The sequence below is a fragment of the Lissotriton vulgaris genome, chromosome 1_1, assembly GCF_964263255.1.
Source record: "Lissotriton vulgaris chromosome 1_1, aLisVul1.2, whole genome shotgun sequence".
NCBI lineage: Eukaryota > Metazoa > Chordata > Amphibia > Caudata > Salamandridae > Lissotriton > Lissotriton vulgaris.
In genome coordinates, this window is record NC_141685.1 from 709203263 (window position 1) to 709217640 (window position 14378).

Sequence of the window (14378 nt, forward strand, 5' to 3'; positions counted from 1 at the left end):
TAGTTATATTAATTTCCTTTAATCTTTTGTTTCTTCTCATACATTGACCATTAGAAGTTAATTTTCCTGTTATATTAAGGGTCGCAGTACTTGCAACTGTGACAGGGCAACACAATGACACTAGCACAGTACAGAGGATTTTTATTCCTTTGACTGTTGGGCCATACCATTTCTTTATCAGTGTTTGAGTTTAATGAAACAATTTACTCAACAAACAATTGTATTGTCATATGTTTAACACAAATTGGTCATCCACTTATTCTAAGCCACATTTAATGGCCTGTATTGTTGTCCTATCCACCGTCTACCACCAACCCCACTTCTGCTTCAAGACCTGCATAAAATCAGGACTGGCTATAAACAGGCAGATGGTAGAGACTGATAAGTACACTGTTAGAAATTGGTTTGCCGGTTGGCTGGGTTGTGAGCCCTGGTCAAGCATCAACCACAATCCTAGTCAGGGTAAGGTACAAGCAAACTCCAAATTAACCTGTGCTCTGCCTCTGGTAGCTTGTAACGGAGCAGTCATGCTTAACTTGAAGGTAATTTGTAAAGTATTTGTTCAACACTTAGAGCAGTAAAAAGAGTGAAAACACCACACAAAAACATTCCACACCAGGTTTAGAAAAATAGAGTGATTATTAATCAATAAACATGACCAAAATGACAAAAAATCCAATTAGTAAAAGGGGAGATATTGAATTTTATAGCGTAAAGCTAAAGTAGCACCAAAAAGCACCAAGTGCCATCAAGGGTTGTCTGGTCGAGCTGGACTGGGTCAAAATCACAAGTTCAGGCCAACTGCAATGGAGCGAGTGCCGGCTACAGGAACCCAAGTAGGCCCGCTGAGCAAAGTACCTTAAATCCTGGTTACGGAGCGTTGTGGGGATCTGAGGTGAAGAAGCGCTACGCCGCCAAAGTGATGCGTCAGTTCTAAGATGCAGCAAGGCTGTGATGCGACGTCCTGTTGCATCAATGTCGAGGATCCAGTCAAAGGGGCTTGAAGTTCAGGCATCGAGGATGTAGTGCGCAGGTTGCGATGCGTCGGTTCCAAGGAGTTGCAAGGCTGCGATGCGGAGGCCAGCGTTGTTGTCAAGCTGCTTTTGACGAGAGATGCAAGGACTTGTGTTGGAGATGTGCCACCCCATCAGTGATGCATTGATTCAGAAGATGTGAGGGTGATGCTGACCTTCTGATCCAGGCCCAATACACACAGCAGCAGTGATACGTAGGTTCTGCTTGAGAATGCACCGCTCTGCTGTGGGGATGTGTTCGGTTCGGCTTGAGGATGTTCCGCTCAGCCGAAGAGATGCTTCGATTTGGTTTGAGAATGCATCACTCAGAAGGAAAGATGGGTCTGTACCACTGATAAGCACCTTACACCCACTTCCATGCAGCCTACATGCAAAAAGTAGGCTCCCCATAGATGCCTGTGTGGTCGGCATCCCAGCCAATCATAACGTTGCCATTGCAGCATTGTGATTGGCTTAGGGGAGGGAGGCTGCCTGCTTCACCGCCGAAGGTCAGTTTTTATTTTTTTTAATTTAAAATTAACCCACCCGCGTGACACCCTCCCAGCGCGACCCCAACACGCCCCAACTGCGAGTCATGCTGGCTGCGACTACTGGGTACCTAGCTGGCTCTAATACTAATGTACTTGTATGATGCGTCTGCTGCCCCTTAACATTGGTGTCTCTAGCCACCCAGCTAAATAAGAAGGGAAGTAGGCTGGACTCCCAGTTCGCCCCTGAAGGATGAGTCCCTGGCAACTTCTGCAAACTGACTGTTGCTATTACACAGAGGGTGGGTTCTCAGAATTTGTTCCAATTGGGGGTTGAAGTGGGAGGTGGTGGGAATGTTGGTTGGTTACTGTTTACCGCAGCCCTCCGGCGGTTCTCACTCTTTCCTGATCCTCACTAGCACATGAATGCATTTTATATACTCTGGTGACAGGTACTGGCATGCATGAGTATCCAGCGACTAGCAGCTGGATAGCACAACACATCACTGCACACCCTCATTGCACATGGGCTTGGTTAGGGTCTTGACCTGGAATGTCTGTGGCCTTAATGAACCGCGCAAGGCAAAACATGTCCTTGCATACTTACAGCGGCATTCAATAGATGTCTCCCTATTGCAGGAGCTTCACCTCACTAAGAGCACACTGGTTAGAATCCAGGTAGGCTGGGTGGGAGAAAAATACATTGCATCTTATTCTAACTACATACGTGGAGTGGCTATACTTGTTCATAAAGGCCTATACGGGCACACTCGACAAGTGATCTGCGACCCACAGGCACAATATGTGTTGCTTGCTGGCATGCTGCAGGACCACCCGGTCAATTTGCTTTCAGTGTATTGGCCGTATGTTGATGATTCTTTGTTTTGAACAGAAATGTGGCAAATCGCCAGTTCCCTAGGGACTGGGTGCGATACTGTGGGCTGGAGATTATAATGTTGTTTAGGCCCTGAGGCAGACAGACTGAGTGATACTAGGTGCCCACACCCGCAAGTAGCTGCCCAGTTGTGCATGATCATTGATGAGTTTCAATTGACTGACCTATGGCACTCCGACACCCAAATGCTTCTGAGGGCAGATGTACTACAGGGGAACACACTACGTGGTCCTTCATTGATTATTGGCTGGATTAGAGCAATGTTGATGCATGGACCACGTGTGAATCTCACTTTCCTCTGATGCTGTTTGATCCAGCCCCAGTCATACTTGAACTTACCCTCCTTGGGGGTCCCTTGCGTGCATTCACCTGGCATCTCCCACCTAGAGCCCTGTGGGACCAAGTGTTTAGAGAGGAAATCAATCAGAACCTCAATCACAGAGTTTTTTTAGCATAACGTTAACCCTTGGTTTCTACAGTGAGCATATACATATATATATATTCACTGAAAAAAACATAGGTTTCAGGAACGTTATAGTTAGAAATTAGCATTTAAAAAACCTTAGAAATTCACTGAAAAAAACCATAGGTTTCAGGGGCATTATAGTTAGTTGGACATTTCACTCGTACAAAACCATAGAAATTCCCCTGTTATAGTTGGTTCAGCTAACTATAACTCACGCGCCCGCAATGCACTGCTGATGATGTCACATAATACATCACTCATGACACGGTCAGGGACATCACTCATGACATCAATGGTTTTTTAAATGCTCATTTCTAACTATTTCGGGACTGAAACTTATGGTTTTTTAAGTGAATTTCAAGGGTTTTTTAAATGCTAGTTTCTAACTGTGCCTACAGAGGTAAGACAAGTGAAGAAAGAAGAACAAACGCACAAAAAGAAGAAAAAGAAATGCAGAAAGAAGCAACAGAAGTCCTCAAAGACTAAGAAAAGTGCAAGAAGAAGGAAGACTTGCAGAAAGAACAAACAGAGGAGCAGAAAGAGGCCTTGTTGCAAAATCATCCTGTGCCCTCAACTTTTTCAGTTGAGTACATGTGGTAACTGACTCTGACTAACCAGTCCTAGAGCCAGTGCTATGCTAAAAGACGCTTAGAATACAGTGAAAACACCTACATACACCAGGGAACACTATGCGTTGGGGTACCCCTGTGATTACCATGGCCTCCTCCGTAAGACCCTAGTACATAATAGGGCAGGGGGATTAAAACTACCTCCTAAAATGCGCCACAGGGAGCATTTGCACAATGCTGAAGGGAGGGGGGGCCTGAGGTGACTTTTGTGCAAACACACCCTGTGGCCATTTTAATTTTGGAGATTTTTTTATTTTTTTTATTTTATTTAAAGAGTTTTATATAGCGCTGGCTAGACCCGAAGGTATCAGAGCGCTTTACATAAGAATCAACAATGTAACAGAAAAAGATCAACAATTACACAATACATCAAAAAAAATAGGCAACACAATTAGGAGAGGAGAGAAAGGAGAGAGAAAAGTAGTGGAGGGGGCGGGGGAGGTGCGAAAGGGAGGATAAGGGAAGAGACAATAAGGAGAGACGAAAGGAAGTCTGTCTAAAGACTGACTGGGTAGGTGACGACCAAGGAGGGAATCCACGGCCCATCTCCCCTATAGATAACCCAGGTAGTTCCATCGGGCATCAGACAAAATAGTTCAGTCTCAATATATTGAGAGAAGAGAGAAATAAATAGAGGGAGGATGCAGGAAGGGACGACAGGAGAGACGAGAGGAAGTCTGTCTAAAGACCGACTGGGTAGGTGACGACCAAGAAGGGAATCCACGGCCCATCTCCCTAATAGCTAAACCAGGTAGCTCCATCAGTCATCAGACAAAATAGTTCAATCTCAATACATTGAGAGAGGAGAGACATAAATAGAGGGAGGATGCGGGAAGAGACGACAGGAGAGGTGAAAGGAAGTCTGTCTAAAGACCGACTGGGTAGGTGACGTCCAAAGAGGGAATCCCTGGCCTGTCTCCCCTATAGCTAAATCAGGTAGCTCCATCGGGCATCAGACAATATAGCTAGGTCTCAACTGACGAGGGAAAATTCACAGATAAACAGGGTGGGGACTAAGGGCCAGGACAGGTGAGGGCAAAGGTCAGTAGCAGGAAAGTGGAGAAGCGTACAGCGGAGAGAAAAGTTTTATATAGCGCTGGCAGACCAGGAGGTTATCAGAGCGCTATACATAACATGGTACAGTTGCTTCAAGAACAAAGTTACATAATTACAACAGTTTCAGGAACAAAAATGGAGAAATAGGAGTTATTTAAAGAAATTAGGGGAAGTGAGGAGTGAGGGAGGAAAGAGGAGAGGGAGGGGTTGGAAAACACAAGGGCGACTAGAGAAAAAACAGAGTCAAAAGAATGGTATAAGCAGGCTCAACAGGGAGCAGTCAACGGAGCTGGCAAAAACCCGGAGGAGTCGGTGTGCAAGCAAGGGTAATGGTAAGAGACAAAAATTAACCAAGAGAGTAAAGGAAACAAGTAGTGTAGTACAATACGAACCATAGTATTAGAACATTAAGACATGCAAATAATCGCGGGGGACATAACATGAGAGAATGGGAGGAACAGAGGTATCAATAACAATTTTAAAACAATGTGAGTATCCATGTGGAGGAGAGAAGGACACCAATAATAGATCGTGAGGGGGTCAGTGGGACTGGCAGTAGGGACCAAGTTGCAAGATGGCGGAGCTCGGCCAGAGTGACATTGAAAGTGGACCCAAAATGGTGGGGGGCAATGTCGCTCAAAAGTACAGAGGAATAGCTTCTTCATACCTACAGATAAAATCTCCATGTTGATCCACGCGTTAGAGGGAGGCAAACCAAGAGGGATGGCAGTGGGAAACGCATCAGTGGCAAACTCCGGAGGCAGTAGAGAGGGCTTGGGACACTCAGGATTCAAAGTCCCCTTGAATCCTGACTGTCCCTTGGGTCCAAGTAGCTCACCTGGTATCTCCAGTTAGCGCCACAGAGCTGCGTTGCAGAGAGGTGTAAAAAGGGGCATGGCCTGGACCACCTCTCTGCAACGCAGCGCAGTGGCACTTACTGGAAGCACCTGGTGGGCTAGTTGGCCGCCAGGCGCCATCAGGATTGAAGGGGAATTATTTTCCCAACTTAAAACGCGCCACAGGGTGTGTTTGCACAAGTAACCTCAGACCCCATCCCCTCCTTCACCATTGTGTAAAAGCGCCCTGTAGCCATTCTAAGTTGGGAGATTAAGTCCCCTTGAATCCTGAGGGTCCCTAGGGTCCAACTAGCCCAATAGGTACCTCCAGTAAGCGCCACAGAGCTACGTTGCAGAGAAGTGTAAAAAAGGGCACGGCCTGGACCACCTCTCTGCAGCGCAGCACAGTGGCACTTACTGAAAGCACCTGGTGGGCTAGTTGGCCCCCAGGGGCCATCAGGATTGAAGGGGCATTATTTTCCCAACTTAAAACGCGCCACATGGCGTGTTTGCACATGTCACCTCAGGCCCCATTCCCTCCCTTCCCCACTGTTTAAACATGCCATGTGGCCGTTTTAAGTTGGGAGATTAAGCCCCCTTGAATCCTGATTGTCCAAGTAGCCCACTAGGTACCTCCAGTAAGCGCTACAAAGTTGCATTGCAGAGAGGTGTAAAAAGGGGCATGGCCTCTGAACACCTCTCTGCAACGCAGCTCTCTGGCGCATACTGGAGGTACCTGGTGGGCTAGTTGGCCCTCAGGGGCCCTCAGTATTGAAGAGTAATTAATTCCCCACAGGGCATGTTTGCACACATATCCCCTCAGGCCCGCCCCCTTCCTTCACCACTGTGCACATGCCCAGTGGTGCATTTTAAGCTGGGGGATTAACTTCCCATGAATCCTGAGGGTCTCTAGGGTGCAACTAGCCAACCAGGTACCTCCATTAAGTGCCACAGAGCTGCGTTGCTGAGAGGTGTAAAAAGGGGCGTGGCCTGTACCATCTCTCTGCAGCGCAGCTCCCTGGCGCATACTGGAGGTACCTGGTGGGCTAGTTGGTCCTCAGGGACCCTCAGTATTGAAGGGTAGCGCATTTGCACAATGGTGAAGAAAGGGGGCAGGCCTGAGGTGACATGTCTGCAAACACGTCCTGTGGCACGTTTTAAGTTGGGGAATTAATTCCTCTTCAATCCTGGGGTCCCTGGGGGCCAACTAGCCCACCAGGTACCTCTAGTTTGCACCAGAGAGCTGTGTTGCATAGAGGGGTTCAGAGGCAACTAGCCCACCAGGTACCTCCATTAAGCGCCACAGAGCTGCGTTGCAGAGAGGTGTTAAAAGGGGTGAGGCTTCTGAACACCTCTCTGCAACGCAGCTCCCTGGCGCCTACTGAAGATTCCTGGTGGGCAAGTTTCTAACTATAATGTGCCTGAAACCTATGGTTTTTTCAGTGAATATATATATGCACTGAAAAAACATAGGTTTCAAGCATGTTATAGTTAGAAATTAGCAGTTAAAAAACCTTGATAATTTACAGAAAAAACATAGGTTTTAGGGACATCATAGTTAGTTGGACATTTCACTCATACAAACTCATAGAAATTCCCTCGTTATAGTTAGTTGAGCTAGCTATAACTCGCGCCCCCGCAATGCACTGCTGATGATGTCACATATTACATCATTCATGATATGGTCAGTGACATCACTGATGACATCTCAAATGACATCACTGATGACATCACTGATGACATCATACAGTGACTATTTGTTTCTATACAATGTAAATATGTTTTATATATATGCCAAGGTGTATTGAAGAATGAATGGGTATATAAGAGTCAGGATGGATGATTTAGTAGGTGTGTGACTGACTGTAAAAGTGAGTGATTAATTGTGTTTTACTGAATGCATGCGTTAGTGACTAATATAGACATTCACACAGTTTAGTTTGTCAGTTGGTGTGTAAGCGGTTCCATGGGTTGGTGAGTACCTAAATGAGGATCTATATGGGTTATTGATTAGGTGTTTGAGTATCTCTATGGGTTCCTGAGTGTCTGTGTGGGTAGGTGGGGTTGGGTGTAACTGTCCATAAATGTGTGAGTGGATGATTCACTGGGTGTATATGTTCAAGAGTGCATCTGTTAAGAGCTGTATGGATGGGTGAGTGTGTGTATGGGTGTGTTGGTGAGTGACTGGATGCCTATGTGTGACTAACTGCATATGTAAAAGGCAGTATATCTGAGTGTTGAAGTATATAAATGACTATATGTGAGAGTGAGTGATGGTGAGAGTGGCTGTATGAATCAGTGTGTGCTTGTATTAGTTATTGTAGGAGAGTGTATTTATGTGTTAGTATATGTTTAAATAAGTGAGGTGGTGTGTGTATAACTGTACAGGTGAGTAAATGAAAGTGAGATTGATTATTTCCACAACTGACTAGGTGTGTGAGCAACTCTGTGAATGAGAGGCGTGTGTGAGTCTCTGTATAGATATGTGAGTACATATGATAATGCTGTATTGATGGCTGACTGTATGTATGAGTGACTGAATGGGTGAATGGATCTGTGTGTAGAGCTAGGAATTAGTGGGGGGATATGGACTAACTGGTATTGGTGTGTTGATGGTTTCGAAAATGATAGTCTGTATTTTAGAGTGGGTGTATCAAGGCTTATATTAGGGTGTGAAGAGGTGCATCAGATTTTCATGTGGATTATGTCATCCAGATGTCATCAGTGATGTCATTTGAGATGTCATCAGTGATGTCATCTGTGATGTCACTGACCATGCCATGAATGATGTAATATGTGACGTCATCAGCAGTGCATTACGGGGGCTCGAGTTATAGTTAGCTCAACTAACTATAACGCGGGAATTTCTATGGTTTTGTATGAGAGAAATGTCCAACTAACTATAACCTCCCTGAAACCTATGGCTTTTTCAGTGAATTTCCAAGGTTTTTAAATGCTAATTTCTAACTATAACGTGCCTGAAACCTATGGTTTTTTTCAGTGAATGTTATGTTCTAAAATGATATGTATGTGTCTTTAATATACAAGTCGCGTCAGATCCCATGTGACCTCAAAAGATTTAATTGGTTCTTAACATTTCCCACCCAATTTAATCATTCTTGTTGGAGCATCTTTAGAGAGACATCTCTTTTCCTACAAGAACCCTTTTTGCTTAGTTTTTTTTGGGTGTTTTTCAAAAAATATCAAACAAAATGGCATCAGACAGCAGCAGCAGCAGGAGGAAGTATCTTCTGAAGAAGAATTCTTGCAGGAGGCGCCACGTCCACAGAGGCCGGAATCTGTTGTGTGGAAATTCCTCCCATTTCCACTTGGAGAGAAGAAAGTAAATGCGAGAAAGGTGACGTGCAAAATTTGTGACCGAGTCCTGTCAAGAGGCAGTGAAAAAAAAATACTCTAGTGGCACTGCTTCTATGTACAAGCATCTCCGGACCACACATCCTCTCAATCTTGCTCAGGAGGAAATAAGGTGAGCTGCTTTGAAACACTCACCTGCTGTGGCAAGTATGTCTGGAGCGTCCTCAGGAACACCTGCAATGGACATCAGGCCACAATTCACCTTTCTCGAGCAACACTGCGTAAAGTGTAAGAAACTTATATGCTTCGGTGAGTAGTCGGTGGATGCAGTTTGTGCTGCGCAATGCAACCATCGTTTTTTTGTTTTTGCAATGATAAGTAATTCCAAATGTTTCCTGTTTTTTTCATTCTTTTTTTGTTCATTTTTTTTTTTTTTAAATTTTTTAAAACCTTTATTTAGAAAAGTGCACACAGCTATTCAGCCTAACATCCCGGAGGCAAGGCAGCATGTAGAACCAGGAGAGCAATAGCGCAAGAGTAAATGTATCAATACAATGAAGGTTGATTTTATATTTTCATAAAAGTAACATAGAAGAAGAAAAAGAAGAAGACGCCAGAAGGCGCGGAAAGAATGGCAATGGAGTAGAAGAACCAGTAAAGCGTTGGCAGTGGGGCAGGGGGAGCAGCGGGTACACAATCACAGATACAGGAGATCAGAACAGGAGAGAAGGGGGGGAAGAAGAGGAGACAGGATACAACATTATAACGTGTCACAGTTGGTGTCGCAGGTTATGGCGACAAATGTTCCTCCAAAGAGACAGGTTCCGGGGGCACACAAATATCTCCCCTGTAAGCATTCCAGGCCCCCCACACTTTCAACCACTTCTTGGGCTTGCCCCTGGCAACATAGACCGTCTTTTCCCTGAACATACACCAATCCATGTTGGCTTTCCATTGCACCACCATGGGAGATGTCGAAGCCCCCCATTTCTGCGCGATATCGCGTTTGGCCACCATGTTGCCAAGGGTCACCCACTGCGTCTGAGCCACATTGTGATCGGTCGGTTCCCAAATGTTGAGGAGGCACCTCCTAGCTTCCGCAGCCGTCACCACCCCAGTCACTTCATCCATAATCCTAAGCACACGTCTCCAGTAGGAGGCAATGGCGGGGCATTCCCACAGAATGTGCATAAACGTGGCAAGGGCGCCGCAGCCGCGGCGACAAAGCCCATCAATCGAGTATCCCATATGAACAAGCCGGGGGCCAGTCACGTACACCCTGTGCAAAATTTTTAGCTGTACCAGCCGAAGACGAGAGGAAATGGCGACTTCCTTAGGGGAAGAAACTGCACTCTGCCAGTCCTCATCATCAATTTCCAGACCGTCGCGCACCCACTGATCCCGCACGCCCAGGAGGAGGTCAGTATGAACATTAATGAGCTTCTTATACGACAGTGAGATGGCACTGTCAGGCATATGGCCATCCAATACCCTGTCCTCCAACGGGGAGCTCTCTGGAATCGCCCCTTCTGCAGGTTTTTTTGTTCATTTTTTGAAAAAATACCAAAAAATACAAAATTGTAAAAAAAAAAAAAAAAGAGAGAAAAGAAAAAAAATAGTTTTTATCAGAATTACCTTATCTGGTTAAAGAAAAAACTATAATTGCAAGGAAATGTGTGAAATTTTGGTTTAATATATGTATACAGCACGATTGACTGAAAAAATACATTAGTAGTGTATGGTGAATTTATAGGTGAAGATTTATGAGGAAGTACTCTTTATCTGCACTGTACTGTGGCACTTCTGAAGCACAGGAATGTGACATATGTACATGAATATGTTGCAACTCTGTGCTTCCCTCTGCCCTGCTGCACACACTGCAGCCATGCAGTTACACAAGCACCCTTGCACCATGGTGCAAGGATGTTTGTGTCGTGCGGGATTGTTTTTGTGCAGGAAGGGACACCTTCCTGCACAATAACAATCAGTAAAGGCATTTTCCTCTTTCAAAGCATGCTGTGGAAAGCAGCATGCATTGAAAGAGGAAACAATGAGGAGAATTTAAAACAATTCTCCTCGTTTTACCTTGCTACACCAACTCTAGGATGGCGCTGCATTCACACACATCTCCAGATTTACGATTTCTCATAAATCTGGAGATGTGTCTTGTTTTATAGGTATTGCGTGAGAACACCCACAGCAACACCTATGGAACGCCCCTTCAGCGCAAAGTTCTGTGTATGAAGGGGTCGTATTAACAAGGAGAGGAAAAAACATGCAGGGTGGATTTTCCTCTCCTTGTAAATATGAGGGAGTGCCTGACGACATCGCTACGTTACAAAAGGTGACGTACTGGTGGCGCAGGGTGCTTGTAAATCTGCCCCATAAGTGCTTAGGTATTGGCAGACTGATACAATAAGAACGTAGTGCTGGATGGGTGATTGAAGAATTGCATGAGACTGACAGGAGGTATCCTACGCTGCATGGGTACTACTTCAGTATTTAATGGAGTGGACCAATGGAATGTATCTGCTTAGAGATTTGTAGGGATTATGCACAGAATATTTTATGTGTACTTGTGATGGTGCCTAGGTCATTTTATAAGAATACCACTAGTAACTGGAATGATGACAGTGCTGCAAACAGAGTGTATAGTGAATTTATAAGTGCTTAGGTATTGGTGTAATAATAGGATAAGTAAATAGTGCTGGGTGGGTGATTGGAGAAATGCATGAGACAGACAGGAGGATTCCTACACTGCATAGGTACTAACTGGGTATTAAGAAGAGCGTATCGATAGTTTGTAGCTGGTTAGAGGTGTGCATGAATAGTGTACAAAATATTGTACCTGCAATTGTGTTCGTGAAAACGCCATTCCTTAAGTATACGACTAATAACTGGAGTAATTTCAGTGTTGCAAAGAAAGTGTGTGCTGAATTTATAAGTGCTTAGGTATTGGTGGAGTGATAGGATATGTAGATAGTGCTGGATGGGTGAATGGTGAAGTGCATGGGACAGACAGAAGGATTCCTAGACTGCATAGGTACTAACTGAGTATTTAAAATACTTTATCAATGCTATGTAGCTGTTTAGAGGTCAGCATGCATAGTACACAGAATATTGTAGCTCTACTAGTTTTACTGGCTAGGCCATTCCTTAGGTACATGACTAATAACTAGAATAAATTCAGTGCTGCAAAGAGAGTACATGTTGAATTTATAAGTGCTTAGTTATTGTGGAGTGATAGGATACGTAGATAGTGCTGGATGGGTGATTGGAGAAGTGCATGGGACAGACAGGAGGATTCCCAGGTTGCATGGGTAGTACTTTATTAAGTAGCTGGTAAGAGGTTTATATATATATATAGTGCACAGCTGAATGTAGTTGTGCATTGATAGTGTTTGGATTACTTAATCTTTCCATGACAATAGTACATATCAAAAAATGCTAACATTTTTTTCAGTTATTATAAGTGCTTAGGTATTGGTGGAGTAATAGGATAAGTAGCTAACAAACAAACAAAAGGATTCCCACACTGCATAGGTATTAACTGTGTATTTAGAAGAGCGTATTAATAGTATGTAGCTTGTTAGAGATCTGCATGCATAGTGTACAAAACATTTACCTGTACTTGGGTTAGTGGCTCAGCCATTCCTTAAGTATATGATTAATAACTGGAGTAATTTCAGTGCTGCAAAGAGAGTGCATGCTAAATGTATAAGTGCTTAGGTATTGGCAGAGTGATAGGATAAGTGCGTAGTCCTGGATGGGTGAATGGACAAGTGCATGGGACAGACAGAAGGATTCCTAGACTGCATAGGTACTGCATAGGTTTTGAGTATTCAAAAACCTGTATCAATGCTATATATCTGATTAGAGGTCTGCATGCATAGTGTACTGAATAATGTAGCTGTACTAGTATTGGTGTGTCTATGGTTTCGAGAATGGTAGTCTGTATTTTAGGGTGTGAGGAGGTGCATCAGGGTATCATGTGGATGATGTCATCAGTGATGTCATTTGAGATGTCATCAGTGATGTTATCAGTGATGTCACTGACTTTCATCAGTGATGTAATATGTGACATCATCAGCAGTGCATTGCGGGGGGCTCGAGTTCTAGTTAGCACAACTATCTATAACGGTTGAATTTCTCTTGAAATGTCCAACTAACTATGACGTCCATGAAACCTGTGTTTTTTCAGTGAATTTCTGAGGTTTTTTAAATGCTAATTTCTAACTATAATGTCCCTGAAACTTGTGTTTTTTTCAGTGTATTGTATATATATGTATTTAATCTCCTCTCACTCTTACAAGGAAGGAATCAACACTCAGGTTGTAGTTTGGAAGTATTTAATCTGCAAAGAACGTGATCCACGTGTTTCGGCTCGTCCGAATCTTGATAACGATACAAGACGTCATTGTAGCATCCTTATTTAAATGAACAAATGCCTCCAGTTGCCAAAATTAACAAAGGACTACATATTACTTTAATCCAAAAAGCTGGCGGCCATATTGGCCTGGTCACGATGTGAAAATTCAGGAACTGATACAATAAAGAAAAAAAAAAACAAGTGTTAATAGGCACACAATGTCATTTCAGCATATCTTGCCTTGTGACCGCAATACCTGTATGTTCGTCAACGTGACTTATTCATAATAAACATACTTAGGATTGTAAACATCAACATAAACAATTGACTACACATTACTTTAAAGTGAAAGGCTATCGGCCATATTAATCTGGGCACGTTGCGTATTATAATGGTTCTTACATGAAAGAAAAGAAAAAAAAGGGGTGTTAATATACACACACTATCCCTAAATAAAGTTCTAGTGATTATAGTTCCATTCCATTCACAGCTCATTTGAGATGTCATGAGTGATGTCATGAGTGATGTATCTGACCATTTCATGAATGATGTAATGTCTGAGGTCATTAGCAGTACATTGCGAGGGTGTGAGTTATAGTTAGCTCAGGTAACTTTAACTGCTGAATTTCACTGGTTGTGTATGAGTGAAGTCTGAGTCTAACTATACCGTCCCTGTAATCTTTGTTTTTTTTTAGGTTAAGTAAAATGTACATCACAGTGGATGGTGGGGGGTTGGAAGCAGGGCCTGGCATTGTGCTGCCCCCACCCAAGCTTGCTGCTCCTGCCTTACCTCCTCCTAGCCATCCATTGTCCAAGTCCATGTCCCTGCTTCCTTATTACAGCCCTGTGTGGTTGTTGTTCTGCCACTGGCCTTCCCGCCTTCTCTGAACAGTTAGCTTGCTGCCCCATCCACCTTCTCCCTATCCTCTGTTGTCTGAATCCATGGACTAGCCTCCTCCCTCCTGGCATGCATGTCTGATGTGCTGCCACTTCCCTCCATTTAGCATGATGTACCAGTCCACTCCTCCTGCCCTCCATTGTCCAATTCTATGCTCCATCATTGACCGCCTGCTTAGCCTCTGTGCTTAGCTTGCTGCCCCTATTCTCCTTCCCCATACCCTCCGATGTCTGTGTGCATGCCCCTGTTCCATCCTTTTTGCCCACCAAGTTCCATGGACCTGCCACTCCTATCTACTCCAAGTGTTCTGTTGAGCTGCCAATCCCCACCTACCTGCCTAGCATTGTCAGATGACTGTAACCTGTCCATGCCACCTCCACCCAGCCTGTCCACATTCCATGCCCCTATTCCCT